Source organism: Globicephala melas, chromosome 8, assembly GCF_963455315.2.
Source record: "Globicephala melas chromosome 8, mGloMel1.2, whole genome shotgun sequence".
Lineage (NCBI taxonomy): Eukaryota > Metazoa > Chordata > Mammalia > Artiodactyla > Delphinidae > Globicephala > Globicephala melas.
The window spans coordinates 14,602,409-14,628,763 of NC_083321.1; the positions used below are offsets into that span (position 1 = coordinate 14,602,409).

The following is a 26,355-nucleotide window of genomic DNA, read 5'->3' on the forward strand; positions in this document are numbered from 1 at the left end:
GTCCTTCGTCACTGGAGAAGTTGAAGCACAGAGTAGTGAGGTGACCAACCCAAGTTCCTATAGCCAGGAGCAGCAGAGCCTGGATTATCCATCCATCCATCCATCCATCCATCCATCCATCCATCCATCCATCCATCCTTCCATCCATCCATCCTTCCATCCACATGTACACGCATGTGACCCCTTCAATATACACGCATACCCACCAAGTGCTAGGCACTGTGCTAAATCCTAGGGTAACCATTGTGATTAAGACAGACCCCATCCCTGATCTCTTCAACTGCACAGTCCTGAAGAAAAGACAGCCATGAACAAACAAATTGCATTAATAAAATGTGCACAAAAAAGAAATTAAATGACCCCAAATGAAAACTGTGAGAGCTGTGAAGGAGACATTCATGGTGCTGGGAGGCATTGAGGGGGGAGTCGGAGATTGCTCCAAGATAGACTTAACATGTAAGCTGTGACCCAAAGAAGGTTCCACTAAAAAACAAACCAACAAACAAACGAAGCTGTAATAGAAAAAAAAAAAAGACTCCTTTGAAAATAGCAAGCCAACCTGAAAGGTACCTGGGGATAAATCTAGCAAAACATGGACCTGACTTTTATGGAGAAATTTATAAAGCATTACAGAAGGAAATAAAAGAGCTGGGAAGACTGAGGGGACGATGGGAAATGAGGAGGAGGGAGAAAAGGCAGGCAGGAGGGCTCCCCGATGCCCATGCCAGGTGGACTCTGTGTGCGCTGAGATAAAAGTCAATGGAAAAAGCAAAGAACAATTTGGATTCAGGACTCTGGGCTCTTTCTTTCCGGTAATGGGCTGTACTTTCACGCCTGTTTGTTACAAGCATAGCTAATGCACAGGCGATTCTGTAACCAGCTTTCTTCCCACTTAACAATATAGCACGGATATTTCCCATATCATTAAATAGCATTTGATGAAAAACCATAAGAACGGTTCCCCAAGGCAGACGAGCATGGGTGTTTCCTCTGTTTCAGAGAGGAGGAGGAGCCTGAGGGGTGGAAGAAGGAGGCTAACGTTCATGCAGCGTCTATTACATGCCATCTAATTCTCACACCCACGCTGGGATACAGAGCTCTTCCCTTCATCTTGCAAAGGAGGAAAAGGGGGGGCAGGGGGCAGGTTCCAGCTGCTCAGTCACAGGGCTGGGACTTGAACCTGGGTCTCCAGGAGTCTTGGCTCTGTGCTCTTTCTCAAGCTGAGGGAGGGGGCACACCGTGCCAGTCCTTGTCTCCCTTAGAGTGCCGTCACCTTGCTGGGTGAAGGGACATTCGTTCAGTCACTCAACACGTGAGTGATGAGGGCCTACTCTGCCTGGCATTGCGCTAAAACTGGGGATGCAGCGGGGAACGAAACCGAGATCCCGCCTAAGTTTCCTAGGACTGATGCAATCAATTACCACAAGCTTGCAGCTTCAGACAAGGGAAATTTATTGTCTCGTAGTTCTGGAGGCCAGCGCTCTGAAATCAAGGTGTTGGCAGGGTCTTGCTCCCCCCGCAGGCTCTAGGGGAGAACCTTCCTTGCCTCTTCCAGCTTCTGGTGGCTCCTGGAATCTCCTGATTTTTCCCAGCATCACCTCCTCTCTGCCTCCATTTTCATGTGGGCTTCTTTCCGGGGTCTCCATGCCTCAAATCTCTCTCTCTTTTCTCGGATACGTCATCAATCATTGGATTTAGGGTCCACCCTAATCCCAGAATGATTTCGTCTTGAGACCCTGAACCTAATTATATCTGTAAAGAGTGTTTCCAGATAAGGTCAAATCCCAGCTATAGGGGTCAGGACTTGGACATATCTTTTGGGGAGACAAAATTCAACACATTACACAGACCCACATTCTAGTGGAGGGAAATGAAGAACAAGTGAATATATAGCACGTTAGATGGCCAGAAGTGCTATGCCAAAGAGGGGGGAGAAGAGAGAAAGAAGACAGAATCCATGGGGGAGGGCATTGCAGTTCTAAATGGATGCTTCGGGCGTCCATTTAGACGGATGGTAACATTTGAAGCGAGGATGTGAAGGTGGTGACAGAAAAAGCCATCTGCATGGAAGGTGTTCCAGGGAGAAAGAATAGCAAGTTTAAAAAGCCCCAGGGAGAGAATAGACCTGGAAAGAATCAAGCATGGAGAAGAGAAGGAGGGAGGAAGTCCAAGCAGTCGTGGGACCAGCACGTGGGAGGGTCTGTGGAGCTTGGTTACTCCAAGTGAGATGGGGCCACTGCAGGGTTTGGGGTCGAGGTTGATATAACTGGTGTGGAGACCAGTGAGGAGGCAACTATAAAAATCTAGGCAAGAGATGCTGACTTGGACCGGGGTGGCAGGAGCAGGGGTGGGGAGGGTTGGTGGGGTTCCGGGTACCTTTTGGAGGTAAGGTCAACAGGATTTCCTGACGGATGTGAAATGTGCAAAAAAGAGAGGAGTCCAGATAACAGCAAGGTGTTTTGGTCTGAGCAACTCAAGAACGGAGTTGCCATTAACTGAGTTGGAGAAGGTCTGCGGGTGGAGCCGAATTGTGGGAATGATTAGGACCTGAGTTGTGGACGTAGCGAGTGTGAGGTGTCAATCAAGATGAGATGCTGGTTGGGGAGTCAGATATTTGAGGCTGGGGTTTGGGACAAGGTCTGGTCTGGAGCTAGAAAGGTGGGCGTGGTCAGCCAAGAGATACAGTTTAAAGTCACCCCAGCATGAAGAGACTGAAGAGGGGAACCAACAAAGGAGGGAGGGAGGCATGACCAGTGAGGTGGGAAGAAAGCCCGGGAAGTGTGGCACCTTGGAAACCAAATGAAGAGCGATTTCAAGAGGAGGTGGTGATCGATTATGTCAAACGCTGCTGCCGGGTCAAGGGAGATGAGTGCAGAGGAGTGGCTCTTGGGGTCTTAGAGGTCTCTGCTGAGAGCAGTTCCACTGGAGTGGTGGGGTGGAAGCTGAATGGAGTGGGTTTAAAGGGAGTTCAGGAAAGAAACTGGAGAGAGCCCACAGAGACAGCTTTCATAGTGTTCTGACGAAAAGGGGAAGAGGGAAATGGAATAGTACCAGAGAAAGGAGTGAGGTCCAGAGATGTTTTATAATTTTTTAGGAAGAGAGAAATAACAGCGTGTTTGTATGCTGGTGGCAGTGATCCAGCAGAGAGCGGAGATTGGTGACAGAGGATAAAACAGAAAATCTCCGAACGATGTGCTCCAGGGAGCCAGAGTGGGTGGGATCCGGGGCACAGAGAGGGGTGGCCTTAGACTCAGGGACAGTCCGTGCTGGTAATGGGGGGAGAGGGGGAGTCAGACGCCTCGGGCTCATGTGCTGGAAAGTGGGTACATGGGAGGCAGGAGCTTGTGGAAAGTCTCTTTTTCGATCGCTTTTATTTTCTAAGGGGACCAAAGTAAGACCTTCTGCTGAGGATGGGGATGGAGGAGGAAGTGCTGCGGGTCTGAGGCAAGAGGAGATGGCGGGTCTAGGAGAGGGGATAGGGGAACGTGATGGGGAAATAAATAACTCGATCACAGGGCAGCATCAAGGGCCCACTTGAGAGTTGTTTTCTACGTGCTGGTTGGAAGAATAAGTGAATGAAAGAGTGATTTTGAGCTCCACGAGGGCAGGAAACGCTCTCCTTTGATCACCACTATGTATGTTTCCAGCCCCAGCACAGAGCCGGGTGCTTGATTCACGTTTATTCATGATGGAACAGGTGAACAAGCACGTGACTGGCGAGAGAAAGGGGCTGTTCTGTTCGAGAGTGTTTTTCTCTTGACCACAATAATCTCTTCTTAGAAGATGGAGTGAGACCCCGGGCAGCTGTAAGACCCGTGGCACCCGCCATCTTGCAAGAAGTTAATTATCCCTGGAGTGTTTCTCCTTTCTGTTCTTGGCGGTGGAGAGTGAGCCTTTGTTCCTGACAACCTCAATTAGCTCCTGCTTCTCCTGAGTTCCCCTCCTTGATTAGAAGACTGATGCTGTGGTCACCAGCCTGTTTCTGGGCAAGTGAGATAGCCTGGTTTTCCCTGAGGCCAACCCACCCTCTCAGACCCGAGACACCCGTTACGCTGGGTGTGCCCAGGGACGACAGCAAGATGGTGCCTGACTCCTCCTACTCCATCCCTGTGGATCAATGGTTTGGACAGTGAGGGACTGACCTGGGCTCACTCCAAAGCCCAGGCTCCAGGCCCCGCCCACAGTCCTCCCCATCCCTGAAGACGCTCCTCTCCTGGGCTCTTCCCCCAAGGCAACCAGGTCCTGCCTGCTTCTTCAGCACCTTGGGCAGCAGTTCCCGTCCTGTCCAGACAGGGGGCCTTTGACCAAACACACTGGGGCTAAACCCCAGGAAGAGTCTGGGGGGTGGGTCTCCAGCATCTGTAGTTTAAAAAGTTCCCCAGGTGTTTCTGAAACACAGCCATGATTGAGAACCACTTCATCATCCGTAAAATCAGACTAATAATACCTTTTTCATTATGAGGAATAAAAAGCAAAGCAGCGTGGACACTGTTTATCCAGCAGTCATGATGTGTCCAGAACGTTAGTTATACCTTCTTTAACCTCCATAGCAGTTCTACGAGGTAGGTATCATTAGTCCCATTTTACAGATGGGGAAGCAGGTTCAAAGAGGTGAATGAACTTGCCCTTGGGTATTGAGCTGGTAATTGGCAGAGCAAGGGTTTGAACCCAGATTCATATGCCTTCAAGGTAGCTTCCCATCTGTACCTGGCACATGGTGGGCCTTTATTCACAGGGGCTGTTTTATCTCTCTTCTATCAAGTATATAGATAATGATAATCCCAGGCAGAAAGAGTGAAGTGGGTTACTGGACTGTAGACATGGTCATATAGTGGTCAGATAGATGATGTAGTCCATCCTACCTGGAAAGTGTGAGGAGGGCTTTGTGAAGGAGGGGAGAGGGTATTTGAACTGGGAATTTAGGAGCCACTGAAGGCCTAGGAGGAGGAAAGGGATGTGATCAGAGCTAGAAGAATCAAATTGGGGGAGGAAAGGAGAACAGGCGGTAGGGAGACCAGTCGGGAGCCTACTGCATGGGCGGGCTACTGCCATGGACAGGCAGCGGTCCAGCTGCAAACAGGCCAGCAAAAGGCATACAGGGCAGGCCCCTGGGCCTGGCTGCCTCTCTGCTGGAGAGCCAAGCTGTTTTCACAAGGCAGCTGGAAGCGCTCTTGGCCGATCTCATCTCCAAACGACAGCATTTCATGATCATTTGAGCCTTTCTTGGGCTTCATCAAAGGCTACGAGTGTCTTGAAAAAGAGAAGCATCTCTTTCCTCAGGTGAGGGGAAAACACGCCAGAGCTTTCTCTTCTAATATAACCTAGCCAAGGAGATGCAGCTGAACTCAGCAGAGCCTGCTGGAGAAGGCTAACAGACTCGACAAGAAGAGAATTATAGGAAGAGACAGCTCCAGAGGGGGTGGGGTAGGGAGAGAAAGAGGCCCTAGGACTGCCAGCCCCAGGTGCGCACATAGGGAGCTGGGATCAGTGTCAGCAGCAGAAGTAGCCCCAGGGCCTGGCTGGGCTCAGCTTCTCACCCAGCTAGAAGCTTCTCCATCCGAAGAGCAGAGACATAAGACCCCTCGCCCCCAGCATCCTCTTGGTGGCTTTCCAGTGATCCCATTAGTTATGGAGGCTGAGGGACTAGAATGGAATCCATAGCGTTTCCTGCATGGGAGCTCTCCGTGGGGGAGGATGGAAGTGACCTAGAAACATTTTGCCAGGAAAAAAACCAACCAACCAACCAACCCACGCAGCTTTGACACTCCCACCAGAGGCGGGGAAGGGGGTGGAGGCTCGCATGTGTGTATGCAGTGCTGTAAATATCATCTCAGGCAGTTAGCTGTCCCGTGGAACATTTGGCTCGGACCACGGTGCTTTGCGTTTATAAAATCAGATTATTCTCCTTCTGCCTTTCATAAAAACCAGCACTGGTCTCTGACTCACAGGCTCAAAACAGCCTGCGCTCGTTACAGAGACCAGGAATTCAGCGGTGGCACAGGCTGGAACTGTTCTCAAATAGGAAATAGAAGACAGGGAGACAAAGGAGGGGAGAGGGAGGGGGAAGGGAGGGCAGGGCAGGAAATAGATGCGGAGTTAACGTTCAGCCAGGGCTCTGAGGCTGGCTCCTGGGTGCCCCGAAAGGCTTCTCAGACCCAGAAGCGAGGAGGGCAGGGCCTCGGCTCCCCACGGGCAGCCCGTCAGTCCCCTGCCAGCACCACCAGGCTACTCATCCCAGCTCCTGAGTTTTAGGCCTTTGCCCTGTCGCGCTGAGCAAGGGGCTGTCACCTCCACCAGGGCGCCATCACTCACAGTTGATACGGTGGCTGCAGGGCTGCGGGTCAGCTGGGGCTGTGGAGGCAGGGCTGGTGGGGGCAGAGGCCAGGGGAGGCCAGGGGTGGCTGCTAAGAGAGGTGCTGCCTGTTCTGACTTGCCTCTCTCTCCGCCTGCCCCCCTTTGCTTTGTCTTTCTTTTCCTAGCTTCCTTTGAGTCTCTGGCTCATTTGATCTCATTGCCTCTGTCATTCTTTGTCTCCAACCCTCTTTCTCTGAATCTCTTACTCTCTGAAGAAAAATGGCTGAACTTGTTAAACCAGAGACCAAACACCCCAAAGGGCCGGACGTATGAGAAGGGAGGACGGCTTCCACCTCTGGGCTCTTCCTCTGCAGCGCAGCGGGTTCCCGTGGAGAGGAAGGGTTGGGAGGGAATGGGGGTGGCTGAGAAAAATCAATGCAATGCATGTCATTTTCCAGGTCTGGTGACAGGGGCTGGAGGGCTGAGAAGGGCAGGGAAGCCGAGAAGGGCCAGGCGCTGGCTCCGGCCAAGGCTGGACAACTAGTGTGGCCACCACCCTGCAGGAGGAAGCAGCCGGTGACAGGCCACGATGCCCCAGTGAAGTCAGGAGGCACTGAAGCTGCAGCCTGACAACAGGCGGGATCCCTCCGCCTTTGCATGGAGTGAAACGGGGCATTCCTGGGGGTGTAGCACAAGGACAGAAGGACAAGGAAAGAAGGTGCCAGAACCAGGGGCGTTAGGAATGTCACTTCCTCATTCCTCCTAACTGCCCCGTGAGGGGTATTCTTCTCATCTTAAAGGTCAGGGAGGCTCAGACAGGCCACGGACCGTGTCCAATGCACCCAGCTGGGAGGAGCAGGGCCAGTTCCTCGGCCTGGGTTTTTCTAGTAGCACTTCTTCCTGTAGCTGATGGAAACCCAGCCCGTGGCAGGTTCAGAGTAAAGGCAGTCAGGTGAGGATGAGCCCAAAGGTGGGGAAGATGGAGGGAGGAGGGAGAAGGCAGGAAAATGCTGTGGAGACTTGTGTCAAGAGACCTGTCCTCCAGAGCTCACCTGTCAGGCAGAGCGGGAATGCAGTTCATTGTGCCCATGTCCATCCTGAGACACGGAAAGGTTCTGCTGCTCTGAGGAAAGCAGAGGGGGGAGGAGGGAAGAACTGACAGAGAGAGGGAAGCAGAGTCCTTCCCGCTTTCTCCCGCTCCGCCCTCCCCTCCCTGGAATGTGGGCTCGTGGGCAGCCAGGACAGACAGAAGAGAGCGTTTATTGAGCCTATCATGTGCCTGTGCTTTGCTACGCGTGGTCACAGAGGCGCGCTTTTCACTGTCATAACACCTTCGTCCTTATTTTACAGAGAAGTAAACTGAGGCACAGAGAGGTTGAGCAATTTGCTCAGGATCACACAGTTAGTAAGTGGCAGAGCCAGAGCTGACCCCCTCTATTTTCCGTGGCCCCGAGCTCTGTCTTTCTGTCTCTCTCTCTCGTCTCCAAGCATGGAGCTGGGGGCAGGTGGTCAGGGTGAGGGAAAACATCAGCCAATCTACTCAGCCCCCAGGCTGGTTGCGAGCAGCAGAGGCTGAGCCAGGCCTGCTGGGGCGGTGCCCACCACTGGGAAAGGAGGAGACAAATGACAGAGGCAGCCCAGGGGCAGCCCAAGCTGCCTCCTTCCCAGCACCCCCTGCAGTCCAATGAACTACAATTTGTAATAGCAGCGGGCCTGTCTGGGCCCCTCCTTGGCCGGCTGGAGGAGCAGGCTGTGTCGGGCAACTTCATCTTCTCCAGGGAGCGGGACCGCGGTCATGCGTGGCCGTGGCAGGCGGGGCGGCTGAGTGTGGGAGGGCTCTGCGGTGGGCAGGAGCCTGGTGAGTCTGTGCTGCAGTCCCCGGCTGAGAGCTGTACGCCTTCATACCCTGGGCTAGGACTCAGGATGTGCTTTGGGCCCCCAACCCCATGGGCTGGAGGGACAAAGTGGGAGCTTCCAGCTCCACCTGGACAGGCTCCGAGAGGGAGAGGGTACCATCTGTGAGGGGTGCAGAGAGCCAGGCGAGCGGCTGGCTCCAGGCAGGCCCGAGGGGCGTGCTCCTTGCACCTCCATGTGAGCTGACATCTGACCCTGAGACATTCATGAGACGTGGTGGCACTCACCACGTGGCTCTAAGGTGAGCCCGTCGCGTAGCGCTAACGTATGGCTGCTATACCCCTAGCATCACTCCCAGCCCGAGCGACACGCACCCAACTCTGACACGCTGGTAAGAATGAAACTCGAATGTGTGACCCTGACATTCAACGCTGTTTGTTTCACCCATGACTGATATATGGCTCTCACCTATGTTAAAAATTTTGGAACCAATTTTTCAAAATCAGGAGATTCACGTACCAATTGGAAGCTCTGGCTCTCTCGGGTGCCTGTTCCCACAGGGCTACACTGGCTGCTGCTGAGCATGGCGCCCCCTCCAGGCAGGGCAGGGCTCTCCCGGCTGACCAGGAACTCTGCCCTGCCCACTTCTCTCATTCCCACTGCCCTCTGGCCCCGCAAAGCCCAGGGCTTGGGATCTGGGTCTAGAACGTGCCTGCGGGGGCCCCCATAACACAATCCTCTGGTCCTTCACAGAAATGCAGCCACTTCCTAGCTCAGGAGAGGATGGAGGCAGCCTGCTACAAGCGAGGACGCCTTATCCTGGGTCCTTCATTACTGTCACTCTGCAGATGACAGATGATGTATTTCTCCAAGGGACACCTGATTGGACATGCAGAGCCTGTCATGGTAACAGATGGAGTCCCCATTTCCTGCTCCTGAGCTGCCAGGGAAGCCTCTTGGCCTGTCCATCATGCTCAGAGACTCAGGTCAGGCCATCCTGGGCCTAAGGAGGTGGTTGCCATGGGAACCAGGGCTGGGGCTGGGCTGAGGAAGGCACGGTCTTATCCCTTCACAGGTTGCATCTACTTTTTCACTTCTGCTTCAAGGAATGTTTGTTGAGCACCAGTGACGTGCCAGGCCCTGTATGAGAAATGGAAAGGGGACTAAGATTCAGACCCTTGCCTTAAGAAACTCATGGTTCGAGGCCTTCCCTGGTGGCGCAGTGGCTGAGAGTCTGCCTGCCGATGCGGGGGACGTGGGTTCGTGCCCTGGTCCGGGAAGATCCCACATTCCACGAAGCAGCTGGGCCCGTGAGCCATGGCCGCTGGGCCTGCGCGTCTGGAGCCTGTGCTCTGCGGCGGGAGAGGCCGTAACAGTGAGAGGCCCGCGTACAGAAAAAAAAAAAAAAAGGAAACTCATGGTTTGATAAATTAGGAGCTTGGGATACACACTACTGTATATAAAATAGATAAGCAACAAGGACCTACTATATAGCACAGGAAACTATATTCAATATCTTCTAATAACCTATAATGGGAAAGAATTGGAAAAAGTTATATACACATATATATGTATATATATAACTGATTCACTTTGCTGTACACCTGAAACTAACACAACATTGCAGATCAACTATGCTTCAATCAGAAAGAAAGAAACACAGGGTTCAAGGAAGAGACAAGAACAGACCACACGTGACCACACAGCCTGGCTGGCTTTACAGCTGAAGGTCAGGGAGAAGCCCAAGTCGAGTGCTGAGGTTGAGAAAAGCCCTTCAGTGGGGGCAAAATCAGGACAATTTCATGGGGAGTGTGGCTTTTGAGTTGGGCCTTGAAAAGTTTCACTAGGGAGAGGGAGTGAGAGAGGGTGTTTGGGCAGGGGCTGGGAATTAGGGGAGGGAGAACAGGGAGGTAGGCAAGTACAGGGTAGGGAGGGCCCATCTGGCTACAGGAGCATGTTCAAAGGGGCTGATCTGCAGGATGTTAAGATCCTCCCTGGTCAGATACATATGGGGAAGGTTGGGTTCATTTCCAGGAAGGCGTAGCGAATACAGAATCTTCCAAGTTTATTTGCACACAGGACCTCCCTCTGCCTCCTCTCTTTATATTTGCAGCTGAGGGGAGCACCCCCTGGGTAGGGGAAGGAGGTGGCAGAGGAGGTAACGTGCAGAAGCCTGGAAAGGAGGCAAAGCCAGGTCGTGCAGAGCCTCAGGTGCCAGGTAGCAGCTTTGCTCTGCAGGGAATGGGAACATGAAAGATTTCTAGGCAGAAGGTGACACTAGCAGGTTTGCTAACATTTCAGAAAGATCAGGGGCCACTGGAAGAGGAAGAAGAGCAAGGAGGGGAGTGAAAGGGGAGGGGACGAGGAAGAAGGCTTCGGCCCTGGACACGCAAGAGGACGGGAGAGTGACAAGGTAGGTGGCAGTGGACGTGCGGAGGGGCTGGAAGGGAGAAGCATTTGCTGGCATCTCTGCGGGGCGGCAGGGCTTGCTGGCTTTCCTCAGGGAGGAGAGTGGCCAGTGGTTCCCTTCTTAGCGATGTGGAGCATTCCTAGCCTCTGAGAAAGCTGACCGCCCACATGGGAGAGGCACCCTGCAAGGCAGGGAAGCCCGCGTTCTCTGCAGGAACAGAAGGCCAGCAAGAAGGACGCCCTATTGTGCGTACTTGACCTCCTGTACCTCCATCTCTTCCACGGAAAAGGGGATAGAGACAAACTGGGGTGGGGGGCGGCTTCGAGGGCCGAGGAGCCAGGTAGCACCTTCTAGATATTCAGGGCAAGTTATTCCCATGATGCTCAGGACAGCGGCTTCTTAGGAGCTAAGCTTCTGGAGTGGGGCAGATTTGGGATCAAACTTTAGCTTTACTCTGTGCTAACTGCATGGCCTTGACTAAGTCACCTCCTCCCTAAACCTCAGCCTCCTCATCTGAAAACAGGGCCAGTCACAGTATTCCCCTTGGGAGTGGTAAGGATGAAGTGAGAGGCTGCCCTATCGTATAAGGTGCTAAATGGTGCCTGATGCAGTCAGCGCTCAGTAAATATTAGCTAGTATTAATTTTTAATATGAATGAAGAGTTCTACTATTTGTAATAAAAGTCCAATTTGGATTTATATTACAGGACTTTTAAATGCAGTTGTATTACTTTCAGGTACAAACAGTGACCCCTGTTGGGCTACTGCAGTATTGGCAAGGAGAGTCTTCGGGGGCTGTCTTAGCACCTTTGGGCTGCTGTTATACAACACCACAGACTGGGTGGCTTACAAGTAACAGAAGTTTATTTCTGACAGTTTTGGAGGCTGGGAGGTCCAGGCTCAAGATGCTGGCAGATTCAGCCTCTGGTGAGGGCCCGCTTCCTGGTTCATAGATGGTGCCTTCTAGCTTTAAACTCACAGCGGGGAGGGGGCAAGGGATCTCTTCTGCATCTCATTTATAAGGGCCCTGATCCCTAAAGGCCTACCTCCTAATGCCATCAGAATGGGCATTAGGATTCAGTCTATGAATTTGCAGGGGGACACGAACATTCAGTCCAGGGGTCTATGTTAATCACTGGATAATAATAATTTGAAATGAATGACTCATTCCTATATCTTAAAAGGTGCTTCTCAAGTGCTTAGAAGTTTCTCCTGTTACATAGTCCCAGTGAGCCCTTAGAACATGGACCCCTATGCTTATTTGCTGCTCGCGGCTCTGTAGGGAGTAGTAGGGCCAAGGTCCAGGTCTGGCCCAGAGTCATCACCAGCCAGGAATGAGTGGTCAGGCAGGAGAGGGGCTGAGGAGAGGCCCGACCACTGACAGCATCGTTCAGAAAAAGGAGCAGACTGAGGTCAGGGGAACCCCAGCGGCCTCTTCCTGGCAGCCAGGGACAGGGCCAGAGCTCGTGGCTCCACTCCCTCAGTGATGAAAGCATGAGGGACCTGGGGTCAGTCACCAGCCAAGCCTCCAGCCGCCTGCTCCCAGTGAACTGGAGTTTCCTGCAGCAGGTCCCTCTGCTAGCTTTCCACTAGATTCCATTCTTGCTTCCTTCAGAGCAGTAGAATCATAGGTGGGCACCTTGTCACCCAGCTAGACTACCCTTCTTGGCCCTTTTTGCAGTAAGGTCAAGGTCTTGCCAATGGGATATCAGCCAAAGTGATGTATGCTTCATCTGAGGCAGAGCCTTTGAGACAATAGGCCCACCTCCTCCTCGATCTCCTCCCCCTGCCCCCCCAGCATCAAGCAGGACATGGCTGACACCCAGCCTCACCCATGAAAATGTACGCAACCCTAGGGAATGGTGCGGAAACAAGATAGAAGGAATCTGAGTCTCCAAACGACTGAGTACGGTGATCTACCCGCCCAAAGCTTTACCAAAAAAAGAGAAAGAAATTTCTTCGTTCTTTATGGTATTGGGTTTTGGGGCGGGGGAGACGGGAGAGAGTTTCTTTGTCATAGCAGCTTAGCTTCCTCTAAGTAATACAAGGAACTTCCAATAAATATGACCGAAAAGAAAAAGAAAGTGCAAGGCAAGTCATTTCTGAATCTGGGACCATTGGTTTCCCTCCTATAAAACAGAGCTAACATCCAGTATTACCAGTTTACGTCTAGTATTTTTCATTGAACTTCGACCATATGTCCAGGATAAAAGGAAGGGTAGGGATACAAAGAAATAGAAAACGACAAAAAGCTTCAAACTCCTTGACCCATCCATCCTAGTAGGGCCTAATTCACCTTGACCAGTCTCACGACACACGCGTGTCCTGGTTTCACAGGGTCCACACACTTTCTCCAAACAGGCTGTGAACACTAAAGGCTCTAGGCCTTTGCTCAAGCTGTATGCTCCACTGGAATGCCCTTTCCCTTCTTCCTTGCTGGTGAAATGCCCCTCATCCTTCCAGACTTCCTCTGGGGTACAGTTAGCTCTTCCTCACTGGGTCATATTACCAGGAAGGTGCACAGCCCTCTGGTTTCTTTTTAGTATTAATAATCAATTTCCAACTTTCGATGACTAAACTTCGAATGTCCAGTACTGAGTGCAAGCCCCGGTAAAGAACAAGCGCTCAGAAATGTGCACTCATTTGACTAACACTGATGAGGCCCTGTACTAAGGATAAGAGGCACAGTCGTGAAGAAAACATACACCTCTGCCCTCAGGCAGCTTATATTCTAGTGGGGAAAACAGACATTAAACAAACACACACACAAGCCAATATATAATTACACATAGTGATGAATGATGTAAAGAAACAAACAAGACATGGGACTGGAACACCGTGGCTGATGACGGCTTTTCAATGGGATGTCAGGGCAGGCCTCCCTGAGGAAGTGCCGTTTGGGCCAAGACTCCAAGGCAATGGGCACTGGGGAGGCGAAGGAGGGTGTCTGGGGTGGGAATGGTGCTCTAGGCAGAAGGCACAGTATGTACAAATGCTCAAAGTCAGGAAAGAGCTCCATGTGTGAGTTGTGGATAATAAATGGGGGAGCGTGGCAGGAGATGGGGCAGGGCAGCATGAGGATTTGGGGTTTTATCTGCTGAGCACCCAGAAGCCATGGAAGGGCTTTAGGTAGAGGAGTGACCCTCTGTGGCTTCCATCAGCAAGAAAGGAGGTTACTGCCATGGTCCAAGCCCAACAGTGTGGAGCTCTGGACTCAGGAAGTGGCTGTGGTGGAGGAGACAGGTGGGCCGGGGGGGTGTTACGGGAACAAAATTGAGGTAGTGGATGTGGCAGTTAAGGGAGAAGTTTTCTGGAAGAGGGGAAGGATGGATAGAAGAGAACAAGGAAGGGAAGAGGGCTTGTGTCTTCAAGAAATGTATCTGGCAGTCAGTTGGAGCTATAACGGATGGTGTGTAGGGAAAGCTGGGTGACAGGGCAGAGTTTGCAAGAGAACGATACCATTGGCCCCTTTAAACAAGCGCTGTCAATAGCCGGGTGAGGGAGAACAGAATCTGTGAAAGACTCAGGCCCATAAAGAATGGAAACAACCTGCACATCCATCGCTAGGGGACTGGTTAAATAAATTCAGGGCCTCTTTATGACAGATGGTGTAACTATAGCAAAGAACAAGGAGACTATATGGATGGATAGGGAACTGTTTCCAAGACTTACCGTGAACAAACAAGGCACAGACAGTGGGCATTGCACGTGACCATTTGTATTGATATTAGAGAGGGGGAACTGTATGAAAATAAATATACAAGTATAAAATATAAATATATTCTCTTCTGGAATGAAAATAGACTATCTCTTAGAAGTACCCAAGAGACTGAAAACATTGGTTGCCTCCAGGAAGGAAAACAAGAATAGAGAGAGACTTCACTCCATATCTTTTTGTGCCTTATGGGTTTTCAACCATGAGAATGAATTAACTATTAAACAATTAATAATTATCATTAAAGAATATGTTCCGGCTTAAAGATTAAACAGCTGTTACACAACATGTATAGATCTAAGGAGCTGCTGTCAGGGAGGACTTCTGCCTGCTCTGACGAGGCCCCACCCACTACTTCCCCTCCAGCCCCTGTTGCCTCACTCCCATTCTCTGGTGCTGGGACACAGCAGTGAGCTGGGGGACTCCTGGCTCTTTGCCTTCCTGTCCTATAAACCCAGGTGTAAAGTAGGACTCTGGTACCAGTTGCAGGGTTCTACAGCTTTGACTGGTGCTATTAAAATTGATTTTTTTTTCTTGAAATCACCTAATATACAGAAAATATATGGTCAGTTCCACAGCAGCAAATAGCTTAAATCAACACACTCCAAGGTCAGAATCCCAAAGCAAAAAGTTTCCACTGAAAACAGATCCACGTGTCACCCACGGGAGCAAACCCCCTTGTGCCCTTGGGAGCCAAAACCTGGTGAACCCAGGGAGGACCCAGCCCCTGCTGGGGAGCCCCCTGAATTCTGCACATGGGTGGCCCCTAATGGACCAGTAATGGGCCCTGGTGCCCAATCCAGAACAGGGCAAGGCACGAGATGGGAGAGGAGGAATGTGTGACATGATTTGCAGGACCCAGAGCTGAATGAAAAGGAGAGGTCCCTGCTCAAGACTTAGTAGAGATTCCAAGATGGTGAGAACAGAGCATTAAAGCAAGCACAGGGCCCCATGTGACTGCACAAGTCCCACACCCACAAAGCTGGTCTTGCAACCACGCTCCAGGGTAGGCAACCCAGAGGAGGCTCCGATGAGGTTCAGAGAGACACCTAAGGTCACAGGCACCTTAGTGGAGGCACCAGGATTTGAACCCAGGTAAAGGCCATGCTCCTTGCACACACTGGACCCTAACAGTAGTAATCACTGTCACGGGCACTCACTCCATGCAGGGCCCTGTTGTCAGCACTATCCACGTATTTGTTTAATGCACACAACCACCTGCTATGTATATCAGTATCTCTGTTTTTACAGATAGCGATGTAAGCACAGAGAAGTGCGGTAACTTTCCCAAGGACACACAGCTAGTGAATGGCAGAACAAGGGTTCAGGTCCAGGGGGTCTGACCCCCAAAGCCCACTCTCACCACCACACTCTCCTGGGAGAGGTGGTTCAGGGCTTCAGGGGGCTGAAATCAATCCAGCCATCCAGAGTGGGTGGGTCAGACTTGGAAGCAGAGCAGAAGAGGCCAGAGAGGGCTTTCCTGTGACCGGTTTCCAGATTTGCCTGGGACCACTCAGGAAGTGCTGCATCATCGCCACATCGTGCAGGTCCTAAACACTCTGACTGTTTATAGGAAAATGGGCAGCCACATCTTCACTGATGGCCTCAGGCTAGTGGGACAGCAGCTTGCAAAGAGGAGGGAAAAGATCATGGAAAATGCCGAGGGAAGCTTGAATGTTTATCCCTGTTCCAGCGTTTCTGCCATGAGGACAGGCGGTGACTAACACCAGGGAGAAGAGTCCCCACTCCTCCCACAAGTGGCATCTCTATGCAATGGACACATGGGCCCGCCCAGCCCACAGCCACCTGCGTGTCCTTGCCAGGGCAATGGGACACTGCAGAGGGGTGAGGAGACGTGGGCATCCGGTAGGTTAGGGCAGGAAACCGGCCTTTAATAACCTATGGCTAATGGGAAAAACAGTGCTTTCATGAGAGACATGGCGGACTCCAGAGAAGCAAGAATTAGACTGACTAAATCCTCTCTCTTTCTCATCACAGTACTGTGGGAGCCCCGAGCTGTGTTTACCACATGGTTCATCACATCCATCCTCACCCAAAACTTCAGGAATAACTACGTTAGCATTCCCATTTTATCAATGGGGAGGCTGATACCCTTGAAATGGTAAGTAACCTCTCCAAGAACACCCAGACGACAAGGGCCAGAGCTGGGATCCCAAGACCGGTCTGCCTGACTCCAGTGAGTGAGTGGTAACCACCGCGTTATGCCTCCACACTAGGTCACCTGGGCAAGTTCCCACTTCTGCATCTGAACAAGAGGGCTGAGTAGCTACAGCACGTGGAATTGTGTGAAAGCTAAAATAAGACAATGCATGGAGAGCTCCTAGCACGGCAGCTGGTATATAGTAAGTGCTCAAGAAATGAGCTGCAGAAGAGAGCCCACTTGGCTTCAGGCTAGTCAAACCTCCCATATTGGGTATGAATCCACTTGTAGCAGGTTGTATGATTTTATTTTATCTCAGACACCCAGAGTTTGGACCTTAAGCTTCAGCACGCTAATGGATGTAAATGAGATGCAAATTAAGCTGTCCCTGGATATTCAGGAAACCAGCTATCTCTGACTATAGCTCTCTCTTCTCCTTCTTCTGGAGATCAAGGGGATAGGTTGTCTCTGAAGACAAGCCAATGCTCACATCTGTCTGAGTTACTGGTCATCACCAGTAAATGGCATCTCCAAGCACTTACCATACCAGAGGTGCTTTCAGGGCCCGATTCTGGGCATGTCCTTTCTTCTCTGTGCTCTTTCAGGAGCCAGGTCCTCACAGGTCTCCATCAGACCCGCTCAGAAGATATGGTGAAATTTCCTCTTACTCAGGACTCAGTGACTGAGGACCACTCCAAGTGGTCAGCCCTACTGGAATTGTTCACACGACAAGGGAAATTCGGACAAGCACAGGGGTAGATGGAGCTCTGCATAGCAGGATGAGATGCAGAGGGGCGGTATGCTAACGTCATGCAAATGCCTAGAGGCAACATGCACACCTACATCAGGTGGGCGGGAGGAAAGCACCGGTGCAGCCCAAGGACCCTCAATGTGTGGAAGCAGTAGGATCTGGGGTGAAGGGAGCACTTGCCCTGTGTCCAGCTGGCCTCCCCCACGATGCAGGAGCTGCAGGCCCAGAGAGCCTGGTCCTTCCAAGGAAGCTGTACACCTTGGCTTTGAACTTGACATTCTTCATTGCTGGTTCAATTTGTTGTAATACCATTAAGCTTAACAAAAGTTTGAGGTTTTCTGACTCATGGGCCTCCTGTTTATAGAACCTCCTATATGAGTGGTTCTCAACCTTCCCTGGGGTCATGGACCCTTTGAAACCACGATGAATAAACTCGAAAGGAAAGCCATGGTATGAGAAGATAGTTGCAACTCATACAACTGCAAAGGATTGATGTCTAGAATATATTAATACAAGAGCAAACCAAAAGTCCGATATGAATCAATCATAAAAAAAAAACATACAACTCAATAGAAAAATGGGTAATAGACCGGAACTGTGCTTCACAGAAAGGAAACCTGGATGGCCAATAAACATACAAAAAGTGCTCACTCTTACTGATCATTGAAGAAATACAAATTAAATAACATTACCAACACACACACACACACACACACACACACACACACACACCCCCACACACACACACACACCCCCAAGATTGGCAAAAATCAAAATGCCTGACGATAAGGACAACAGTGAGATGTGGAGGAAACGGAACTCTCACCCACCGCTGAGGGGAACGTAAATTGGAAAAACACTCTGGAAAAGAAGCCGGCACAGTCTGCTAAAGCCGAACGTGCATACACCCCACGACACAACAATCCCTTCCCAGGTACTTTCCTTACACAGACTCCTGCATGCGTGTAAGACAATGTCCACAGAACATTATTCATAAAAGTCAAACCCTGGAACTATCCCTCTTTTCCAGAAACCGGCGAGCCGTGGCTGAGTTACGCAATGCAAGACAACAGAGCAAGGGAGCAAACGTCCGGGTTCACACACGACCTCAAGGATCTCAGAAACAATGTCATGTGGCCCTCGGGACGCAAGTCCGAATATTCACCTTCAAAGTTCAAAGACAGGCAAGACCAAACAAGATATTGTAGGAATAGGTTCATAGGTGGGAAAACTATAGAGAAAGCCGGGGAATGATAATTTTTTTAAAAAATCAGGAGAGTAGTTACCTCCTGGGGGAGGAAGGTACTGTTAACGCAGGGCTCACCGGGGGCGTCTAGGATACTCACAGTGTTTCTCAAAGGAGAGAATTGGTACACAACAGTCATTCCATTATTCTTTCCATTATAGGTACACTTTGTATATTCCTCTTTGTGTATATTTCATCACCAAATAAACATAAAAATCAACCTTCCTTCTTTCTGCCATTTAAAAAAAAAAGATCTGATGAAATGTAGGGATCCTTTTTCCAGAACTATGAAAAAACATCCAAGTGTTCCATCTCAGTGCAGGGGGCTCAGAGAGCCCTTCGAGGTCCTCTGTAGGAAGAGCTCACGTATGCTGCTACAGCTGATTCACACAACCGTCATCCCGGGAGGTGGGCAGGCATCCTTACTCCACCAGTGCAACCGTCATCCCGGGAGGTGGGTAGCCATCCTTACTCCACCAGTGCAACCGTCATCCCGGGAGGTGGGTAGCCATCCTTACTCCACCAGTGCAACCATCATCCCGGGAGGTGGGTAGCCATCCTTACTCCACCAGTGCAGTGATGCAGCTCAGGCAGCAGCATTGAAGGGAATGTTCCAGTGCTGGCAGAGCCAGGCCGGCACCCCTAAAGAGGAACTCTCCACATCTGCAGTCTCCCACCACCAGCCTCAGGACCCTTCCCTCCCTTCCTGGAGCATTTCCAGCTCCAAGACCCTAGCACCCCCGTTGCCTGCTCAGGGCAGCAGCTTCGGCCAGCATCCCTACTTGCTGGGTCTTCTGCAACCCCCCAAATCGCAATCCTTTGGGGGAGAGAGAAGTATGGAAACACCAGAAGGTAGCTAATTGCTCGTGTTACAAAGAGTCATCTTGCTTTTTAAACCTTAGGAGGATAGGGATCTGTTTTTGGTGTATTAAAGCTTAATTGTTTAAGTGGGGGAATAAAAATCAACTTCTAAACAGGGGAGCCTAGAAGGAGAACAGACTTCCTAGAGGAGCAACATTGAGAGGCAAAGGAAGAAGACTTGCCATGTGGCTTGGGGAAGCCACTTTTTGTCTGTGGGCCTCAGTTGCTCATCTGTTCAGTGAAGTTGGGCTTCTAGAAGATGCCTGAGAAATTTCCAGCCCTGACATCCCAGGGTTCTAACCACCAGCTTCATCTGCTCCCTTCTGGAATTATATGAGACAAGAACGGGCTTCCTCCTCACAGCCTGTCCTGGCACGTGGTAGATGCCGACTAATAAGGTTGCTGAGCTGTACTCTACGTGCTCCCTATTCCTCGCAAGGCTTATCACAGACACAGGCCTTCAGCCGGCCCTCGACATCGCTCTCCTCACCTACAAAATGGAGAGAATGTCTATAAAATGGGGATAGGGCCAATGTGAGCTATAAAGGATGGGAAAGCCCTTCCCCAGTGCCTAGGACATGTTAGGTTCCATCTGGTTCGTTCCTATGTTTCCCTGTCCTTCTTCCTTGGCCACCTGAAATAGTGCCTCCGTTCTGGCTGAGCTCACATCCCCCCAGCACACACAGAAGCTGCTCCACCCCTGAGTCCCACCACCATCCCACTGGATGGCCCAGGCCGTGGGGAGGCAGGTGCCCATGCTGTGCTACAGGTACGAATGGAATGCTAAGCCTTTCCACCCCCAAGAGGTCCTAGGAGCCTCTGTTTGTTAGACATGGTTCCCAGAGCTTGTGGGGCCCCAGTACAGTACCAACTGCACACCTTCCTCCCTTGGGGCCAAAGCCCACAAATGTTGAGTTAAAAGTGAGGGCAAGGGACGACCCTGGTGGTGCAGTGGTTAAGAATCCGCCTGCCAATACAGGGGACACAGGTTCGATCTCTGGTGCGGGAAGACCCTACATGTCGCAGAACAATTAAGCCCGCACGCCACAACTACTGAGCCTGCGCTCTACAGCCCGCGAGCCACAACTACTGAGACCGCGTGACACAACTACTGAAACCTGTGCACCTAGAGCCCATCCTCTGCAACAAGAGAAGCCGCTGCAATGAGAAGCCCGTGCACCGCAACGAAGAATAGCTCCCGCTCGCAGCAACTAGAGAAAGCCAGCGAGCAGCAACGAAGACCCAACGCAGCCAAAAATAAATTTATTTTTAAAAAAAGCGAGGGCAATAAATCCATCTAGTAAATGAAACACTCTGTAATGGATCTATCAAGTTCCTTGAAATGTAAAGAAAAATGAATAATGAAACAAAGAAACGAACAAAAAAGTAAGAGCAATTCTGACTGGAGAGTGGTTCTTTTGAGGTCTTGGCTATTAGGGGAGGTCAAAGGAGGGGGACTGGGAGAGAAGGGCAGAGAGAGGAGAGAGCAGGACAAAAGAGGAGGAAGAAGGGCGGGAGGCAAAGAGGTGGAGGGAAGGAAAGGGGGTAGAGGGAGACAGAACGTAGGAAGAGTAAAGGTAATTCCAGGTCCTGGTGCTCAGAGCTTTGAATAAACTGGATTTGGCATCAGCAGTTGCCTTGGCTTCTCTGTCTGATTTGGTCTGGGTGAGGAGGCAGGGGTCGAGACTGTGAATCCACACTGACCTTCACATAAGCTGATTGTTGGCTAGAGCTGCCCACCGCGTCCCTCACACTCAAGAGGAGACGCACATGCAATCTCTTGGGGGCGCAGACTGCCGAATGCGGAAGGGGGGCCGGCTGCATTCCTAGACTGAAGGCCACAGCTCCTGCCAGGTGGCCCTCCCCACACAGACCCGGGGGTGGTAACTGGAACCACTGTCACCCAGGGCACCGAACTGTCCCTTGAGATTTCCCTGCATCCCACCCAGATCTTCGTGAACAGTGCCTTTATTATTAAAGTCTCCTCCAGTTACCCAATTTGAGTGAGACCCCTGTCTCCTGCTGGGACCCACCTGAAATAAGCACACAGTTAGTGATCCTCAAGTCAGCCCTGCCTCCAGGTTTTCCCATTTCCAGATAAGGAAACTGAGCCCAGAAGCTCAGAGAGGGGAAGTGACTTGTCTGGGGTTGCAGAGCTGCTAGCGGAGAAGCTGGAGTTGGAAACTGCATCTACTGGTCCCCAACCTGGCATCTTTATATAATTCTGGTTTCCTAACCACAGACAGACACAGACACAGAGACAGAGGTTCAGCGATGGAGGACCAGGCCGGAGGTCAGGAAGCTCAAAAGCTAACACTGTCACTACCCACCTGGGTCCTCTCTAAGCTGGAACCTCTGAGGCAGCTGGAAACCTACCTTCCTTACCTCCCAAAGTCCTGTCAATTCATTCCATCAAAATGTCTCTGTGAAATCTTCCATCGCCACTGCCAGTGTCCTATTAGCCTCTTCCTCATTCCCTCCTGCTTGGACACAGCCAAAGCCTCCTGCCACCATCAGCCTCACTACAGTGGGAGGGATCTTTCTAGAATGCCTACCTCGCTTTGACGTTTCTTCCTAGAATCTGTCTCTGCTTCTTCACTGCCTATGGGATAAAGTCCAGACTCCCAGCCTGGCCTCTGCCGACCTCCCCCTGCGGCCTCCTGACTACCCCACAGGGCAGCCACCAGGACTTCTGCAGTCAGGCGCGTGCCCTGCTTTCCCACCCCCGGGCCTGTGCACAGACTTTCCCCTCCACCGGGAGCGCCCTTCCCAGTTCTCTGTTCCGGGTAAACTCTCATTTCTCTTTCAAGATCAAGCGGAAGCATGATTAAGAGGAGGGTCTCCTCAGTTCCCGCTCCACCACCACTGCCCTCGCCTCACCCTAACAGCCCCACACACCAGACCATCTCTCCCACTATTGTCCCCAGAATCTTTCTTCCTGCCTCTGATACAGCATTTTTTTCTGCTATGTCAAAAGTCCCTCAGGGAGTGAACCCTGGCAATAAATCTAAAATTAACCGTGCATTTCGTTATGCCACATAATAATGGCTATTGTGCCGTTCTCCCTTGCTGTTCCATGAACCTCTGGGGGCAGGGATGTATCTCTATGTCCCCAGGTCAAGGCCTGAACCCTAGCAGTGCTCAGCACATCTTGCTGACTAAGCCACTGAGATGAATCATCCCCGACTGCATGAATAAAGAGCCTTTGGGCCCGAGGCTGCTGTGTGGCCTGGGGCAAGTCCCTGAACCTCTCTGCTCCCGTTTCCTCTTCCGGAAGTCTGAGTAGTAAGACCTGCCACTTGCTCATAAACATATAACTACCCTTTTCCTCCCCTTCCTCAGAGCTCAAGGCTTCTCCCAAGTGCTACAGCACTTTATGTTTATCCAGAGCCTTCTTTTAAATTCTCCTCTTTGAGTTTCCCTAAGTCCTCCTGCAGTTGATGTATTTATGCTCAGAGGAGGGCTTGTTGGATCACAGAGGTGCTGCTGCAGAGCCTGGGAGCCCCCATGCAAGCCCATAAGAGTTCTCTCATCCATAAAGGATCCTGGCTCCTAAGCGAGCATCATGGGCCATGAGAACACACAGGCCTTCTTGGTAGCCACAGGCATGTGACGGCATCCTGACCTAAGACTCCGAGCTCTGTGGAAACCCAGGCGGGGGGGTCCTGGACAGCACCCCAGCTCTTCATAGACCCATCAGGCAGCGTTTGGGGTGACAAACATCGTTCTCCTCTTGCGATACACCTTCCCCTGTTTCCACCCCTGCCCCCCACCTCCCCCAGTGTTCCAATAAAGGTGCTACCCCTCTCTGAGGCAGAAGTCACCCGGAAGCAAGGCTGTGTGAAAGATCAGGCTGGGGGCGGACACCCCCTGGGAAGACCTGTCCTCCCCTGCCGCCTCATTGTAATAAGCTTTCTCACACACTGCCTCCGACTCACAGATCCCAGGAAGCCGTCCACTCACAGTAACGTGACTTATGATTTATGGTTATGATTATGATTCTCTTCTCCCCCCTCCCTTTTTTTTTGGCAAAACATCCGATTTAATGGGGACAACGCTATTCAGAGGAGCTGTGGGCTGTAAAAATTCAATAGCAGGGAAGAAAGGCTGCTAATGGTCTCTCCTACTAACAGCTACAGAGATCAGCTCTCAGGGCTGAAACAGAGGCTTCTCAGGAACTGGCCTGTGACATTCCTGCCAGTGGCTGAAAGAGACCCAGGCTCAGCCCCAGCCTGGTGTGGTGGCCCAGGACTCTGGGACTCCCTCTAAGGCTTGTCTCTGCCTCCTAGCCAGCCCATGTCTTTCATCACCTCCTGGCCCCTCCTGGCCCCCACTGTCAGTGATGGGAGGGGGCAGAGACCCTAGACTCTGGGGCCAATAGCCTCTTGCCAGGGTCCTTGGCTAAAGGAGACAGCCAGCCACCGCTGCCAGGGCTTTCAAGCCTCTACCTCTTTCCTCCAATTACAAGATGAACAATGCTGACCTAGAGGCGCTCTTACCTACTTCAACTCCTCTGAGCAGCCTGGGGTGATGGGAGCCCTGCTGGGTAGCACCCAGGACGCCTGGGTTCCGGGACTTGCTATATGACCCTGGGCAAGTCCCTTCCCCTTCTAGGTTTGCTTCTCTGGAACATGAGGCAGCTGGACAAGACCTCAGGGGCTTCTGGGTAAGCGGGGTAAGGAGTATGATGCCTATTCTCTCTTCATTGGGATATGAGCTCCATGAGGGCAGGATTCTCTTACCTGCTGTGTGTGCAGCACATAAAGTATAACACCTGTCACCTGGAAGTCATTCAAAAAGTATTTGATGTATGAATTCTGCAGAGCAGCAAACTGATGGCCTGAAGGCTCAGGGGCAGAGGTTTGGGAAGGAACTCAGAGCAACTCAGAGGCCCCAGCTGGGGTAAGAGCTTTTCCAGGGTTCCTCGGCTCCCCGGCCAACCCCCTCCTCCTCCATAGGAATCTCCTTCATTTTGCTTGAAAGAAAGTCACATTCCCGGGGCTGATGCTCCCAACCTCAGGTCAGCCAGTGGGGTTGAGTCCCCACGATTCCTGCTTCCCACGTCCTGTCGAGAGGCAGGCCTGGCGCGTGGGCCTGCTGCGTCCCTTCTAAGGGGCTCAGTCCTGACTTCAGGAGTCAGTTGCTCCCAGCTCAGGTCTGGATGGCTGCTTCGGCAAGCAGAGAGCAAATGGGAAGTTCCCAAAATCCAAATCTTTGGCCTTTGATGGTTGAAGGTCAGGATGGATAAACGGACTAAGGAGACCTCAGGACAAAGGAGGTTATGAGGCCGGGGGCCTTGACTGGATGGCCCTTAAGTGTCCTGCTGTCCCATGTGTGCCAGCTTGAGGGAGCTGCAGTGACCTGCAGGGCCTATAGGAGAGCGCAGAGGACCTAACAGCCTTCTCCAGACCCAGCTAGTCTTCTCCCCTCCCCACGCCGACAAGCTCCACCCCGCAGTGTCCACGCATCACTTCACAGAAGCGCGTCAGGCTCTCCCTTCATCCAGGCCTCTCCCCTGAGCTCTGGTAATTGGAGACTTGCCTCTTCTGCCCCTCCCTGTAATGTGTCAGAAATCAAACTCAACATCTCCCCCCAAACCTGGTCCTCCAGGGTCTCAAGACGAGGCTATGGGGCATCTTCATAGGCTCCTCCGTCACCTTCATTTCCTGCCTCCAATCCCCCGTGAAGCCCTGTGGATTCTCTCCTATTCACCCTCAGTGTGCCCCTCCTCTCCATCACACTGCTATTGCCCCTCTGCTGGCTCTATCCCCCTCTCCTGCCTCCATCTCCCCTCTCCTGGTTCCGTGCCCCCTCTGCCGGTTCTGTCCCCCTCTCCTGGTTCCGTCCCCCCTCTCCTGGTTCCGTGCCCCCTCTCCTGCCTCCATCCCCTCTCTGCCGGTTCCGTCCCCCCTCTCCTGGTTCCGTCCCCCCTCTCCTGGTTCTGTGCCCCCTCTGCCGGTTCTGTCCCCCCTCTCCTGGTTCCGTCCCCCCTCTCCTGGTTCTGTCCCCCCTCTCCTGGTTCCGTCCCCCCTCTCCTGGTTCTGTCCCCCCTCTCCTGGTTCCGTCCCCCCTCTCTTGGTTCCATCACCCCTCTGCTGGAGAACTTCCTGTGAAGCCCTTCCTGGTGGCCTCTGCCGCTCCAGTCTGGCTCTTTCACCAGTGAGGGGCTGAGGGAAGACCGGCAGCTGAGATCCTTTTCTGAGGGGGATGAGAGTGTGGGTGGGGAGGCTGCTGAGGCAGGGACAGTACTCAGAAGAGGGTGTGAGGCAGGAAGATCGTCTTGTTCTCCTCAGCCAAGGTAGGAGTGGATTGGAGAGAAGGAAGGAAATGGAGGATGAGGGAGGGACCTCAGAGGCCCCCCCTAGACCACCTGGCCAGCCCAGCTTGAGAGTATCTGTACCTTCCTCTGCCCTCACACAGCGAGCTCTAGGGGCCCTGTGAGGCCTGGGCGCCAGTTTGCAAAGCTCACAGGGAGAAAGGTTGCTGCCTCCTCCCTGCCTTCAGAGAAACAATCTGGTCTGTGTAGCAATCACTTGCTCACGACTGTCTCAAATTCTACTGGTGGAAACACCGTAATTGGACGGGCTGCAGCAGGAGAATGCTTGTGACAGGACAGCGAAGGAAGAGAACAGATGGCAAAGTGGTACATTCATTCTGGCTCTAGCCACTTAATAGGCTACCCCAGCCCCGCTCCCCCAGCCCCACCCGTGGAAGGGGGTTGGGCAGCAAATGCTGTTTCTGGGCAGCCTTTTCCTGCAGGGTCCTTTAATATTCTTGCTGCACTGTGCTTTTGTTTTTGTTTTTAAATGGTGTTTGGGCCTTCCTGAAGCCGTGACAACCTTCCAGCCTCTTTTGCAAACCCTAAAAGTGACTTTGGGGGCAGAAGAGGTGGAAAGAGGGCAGAGTTGGGTTTCAGTCGAGAAGCGGCCGAGGCCCAGAGTGAGTAAATACATGAGTTGGCGAGAACTCCTCCACACCTCCTGTTTGCACCAGGGTGCAAGTTGGTGCTGAGTTAAGATTCCCGAAGGGGAGAGTTGGGGAGATGGTGGCTACGTCCCTAACCT

General features: G+C 52.0%; 2 long non-coding RNA genes across 7 annotated transcripts in view; one reads left to right on the forward strand and one right to left on the reverse strand.

The window, feature by feature from the left end:
- LOC115857508 (uncharacterized) overlaps positions 1 to 26,355 on the reverse strand; it is a 164,294-nt gene that overhangs the window by 104,463 nt on the left and 33,476 nt on the right. The window lies entirely within an intron of this gene.
- Positions 10,460 to 18,777, forward strand: LOC132597772 (uncharacterized). Its single transcript, XR_009565053.1, has 3 exons — positions 10,460 to 10,561; positions 16,271 to 16,394; positions 18,215 to 18,777. It is a non-coding gene; the product is annotated as an uncharacterized lncRNA (long non-coding RNA).